Genomic DNA, 3,351 nt, shown 5'->3' on the forward strand with positions numbered 1-3,351 from the left:
TGAGCAAACCCGGTGGTCCCCTCTCCCCCTCTCTGCTCCAGTGCACTTAAAATAAGGATTCCTGGAAGCATCTTTTTAGTCCAATTCATGCATGAGTCTGCCCCACACACTGCAGAAAAGCCCTGGTGGTCGGTGGTCAGGGCTCAAGGCCCCCCAGGTAGGTAAGGAGAGCTTAGTGCCCTCTCTGGAGTTGTCGCTCAGAGACCCACGGCTGGAAGGGAAGAAACTTGCATCCTGTGAAACATCTAGGCCCCGAGACCCACTCAGGAGTGGAAAACGGGGAAGGAGCCTTGAACAGACCCTCGGGAGGGCAGACAGTGGGAGCCACGGAGGCCACCAGGAAAGAGGGAGGCAGGCAGTGAGGCCACAGGTGATGTGGCCGGGAGGGAGGGAGTGGGCCAGAGAGTGAGGTGGTGGGGGGGGGACACGGGTGAGGGTGAGGGGGAGGGAGACACGGGGGGGGGGGTGGTGGGGGGGAGGGCCAGGGGCAATGTGGCCAGGGGCAGGAGGCTGGAAGGAAGGACAAGGGGGGTGACAAGAGGGGTCAGACTGTGCCTCAATTGTATGATGATGACATTTTACATTTTATAAGATGTTATATCTAACTTTAAAGAAAAGTAGCAATTTCGAACCATTGTGTACATTTAAAGCACGGTACAAATTGAGCACATTTCCCAAACCAAAGAACAGGGCATTGAAGAAAAAATTCATTTAAGATCAGAAATAAAGAGATCCTACAGCTCTTCCAGTCCAATCCCCACCCTAACGTGAATGGGGGGAAAAGGAAGTAGATTCTAGTCAGTCAGAATTAAAGGCAAAACCGATCCACTTTACTTTCTACTGGACAGAAAACAAGAAGCTCATCAAGGAATCCCTACAAAAAATAGCTTTAGTAGTTCCCAAAATGCAAAATTCACCTACAAATTAAACCAACTGCTAAGTGTGTATAGAGTAATTTTTTTCATTATTGCCTTCCTCATCCCCAGGGGCTTTTTTAGACCTTGTTTCCCCCTAATTGCCTCCAACACCCAGGAAATTTAAACCCCACAAGTAAACCGTGTCTCGATTCATTCACAGCGTCCTTTGGAGCAGGCAGTCCCTTGCTCTAAGACGTTCTTGTCACCTAAGCACCAAGCACAGCCTGAGAACGCACAACACGCACTCACACTCAGACAGACAACAGGTGAGATACGGCACGTGAGGAGGAAGACAAGATAAATGAGCTTCACCGTCACCCCAGATCCGACAAGAAGTGACACACGCAGCCTGTTCGGGTACAGGTGACAGACTGGAAAACAGCCAAGGGCAGCATTTGGAGAAGCAGCACCGCAGGCCAGGAGGGCCTGGGGGCAGGAAGGGAGGGGCGCCCCGACCAGGTAGGAGGGGGGGGGCTAGAAGGGGGAGGGGCGCCCCGACCAGGTGCTGGGGGGGCCAGAAGGGAGGGGTGGGGGGGGCCCCGACCAGGTGCTGGGGGGGTTCAGAGGGGAGGGGCTGCCCCGATCACTTCTGCCCCGATCACTTCCGGGGGGGTTCAGAGGGGAGGGGTACCCTGACCACGTGCTGGGACTTCAGACGAGAAGGCGCCCCGACCGGGTCCTGGGGGCATGGCAGGACAAGCCCAGGGTTCCGTCGTCACTTTTCACTCCCTACTCCCGAATCTCGCCCTGAAGTTGCAGCCAGTCCAGGTATTCATTTACCCATAAAATTAAGTATCTGTGAGTAACACAAGTCACTAATCCACACAGATCTGAGTCCACAGATACCTCCCAGAGACGCCACCATCCCTTCTGGTAGAAGAACAGCCCAGCGGCCCACGCTGCTAGGAAGGGAGACTGTCTCCAGCCTGACGCTGCAGAGTCCTCAACACAAAGTCTACCTTCTGGAACCATGCCGTCTCCTACAGAAGCAACTAGGGGCATGTAGGGTTTTTTTAAATCTTTTTTTTTTTTTAAGACAGAGTCTCCCTCTGTCACCCAGGCTGGAGTGCAGTGGCTCGATCTCGGCTTGCTGCAACCTCTGCCTCTCGAGTTCAAGTGATTCTTCTGCCTCGGCCTCCCGAGTAGCTGGGATTACAGGCGCCTGTCACCACGCCCAACTAATTTTTTATATATTTAAGTACAGATGGGATTTCACCTTGTTGGTCAGGCTGGTCTTGAACACCTGACTTCACATGATCCACCCGCCTCGACCTCCCAAACTGCTGGGAACACACGCATGAGCCACGGTGCCCGGCCCATATAGCTATTTAAATTTGACTAAAATTAAATAAAATTAGAAGTTCTCATTTACACTTCAAGCATTCAGTTACCCACAGGCGGCCACTGACCAGAGGCTGGTAGAGATGTCACACTCCACACTGCAGAAGGATCTAGGGACGAAATGGCTCTAAGATCATCTCTGAATCTTTATGTTGAAGCTACTGAAGTTTTACTCTGATTATTATAGACATCAGCATTCTCCCACTTTCTCCCAAAAAAATGTGTGCTATTGCAATGATCAGATCTGTGACTTCCCATCAGCTCTTCTCTTCCTGGATAGATAACTGTAGAGCATCTGCACTCTGCCTCCACACTAAGGGGTAGTAGAAGGCTCCGTATAAAATCAGGGGGAGAAAAAAAAATGAATCCCTAGTCCGCCTCCCCCCCTATGATTTTGTGAAACTCCTCTTAATATGCAGAATAACTGCCAGAGTTGCAATAAAAAAGCATCCCTTGACCAGGAAGCAGCAGGGAAGCAAGAGGAGGGAGATGCGAAGACCCTCCGTTCCCTCTGGGACCCCAGGCCCAGCCCGGACTGAGAAGGGCCGCACAGCCCGGCAGAGCCCACACAGGCCCTGATGCGAACCATACACACACACACTTCCCCTGGGCCTCGGTCCCCTGGGCTCTGCCCTCACTCCCTGGCCACTGTGGCTCTGGGTAGAGGCAGCTCCCTGAGCCCCAACACACACAGCCCCCAACACCCACAGCCAGTCCCCTCCTTGCAAGTCTCAGCTGTGCTTTGACTGCCTCCCTGATGCTTCTCATCATCATCTGCGTACCGTGTCCCCTCTACCCCACAGCCCTTGCTACCGCCCACCCCACCACGGAGCCTAGCACACAGCAGGTGCCCGAGACGCCCCAACGGCGGGCATGCCAGGGTAGGGCTTGGAGTTCCAAGGGCCATCGTCCCGCATCACCACCACAAGTGCCGCGGAGGCTGTGGAAGGGGTCCAGGTTTCAGGCCTGTACTCAGCTTCTCCTGGCCCCCGAGGCCAAGAACCTAGCAAGGGAGCGCAGCGGGAAGCAGGGTCCCAAACCCCCTTCCTGCTCCTCAAGAGGAAGGGGGCCTCGGGGCACAACCCCACGAGCA

The 3,351-nt window shown here is 54.1% G+C and overlaps 1 long non-coding RNA gene across 1 annotated transcript; it reads left to right on the forward strand.

The window, feature by feature from the left end:
- The first annotated feature begins 594 nt into the window (after positions 1-594).
- Positions 595-2,465, forward strand: LOC126947457 (uncharacterized). Its single transcript, XR_007723087.1, has 2 exons — positions 595-1,280; positions 1,746-2,465. It is a non-coding gene; the product is annotated as an uncharacterized LOC126947457 (long non-coding RNA).
- Positions 2,466-3,351: the final 886 nt, after the last annotated feature.

Source organism: Macaca thibetana, unplaced genomic scaffold, assembly GCF_024542745.1.
Source record: "Macaca thibetana thibetana isolate TM-01 unplaced genomic scaffold, ASM2454274v1 unplaced_scaffolds599, whole genome shotgun sequence".
Classification (NCBI taxonomy): domain Eukaryota; kingdom Metazoa; phylum Chordata; class Mammalia; order Primates; family Cercopithecidae; genus Macaca; species Macaca thibetana.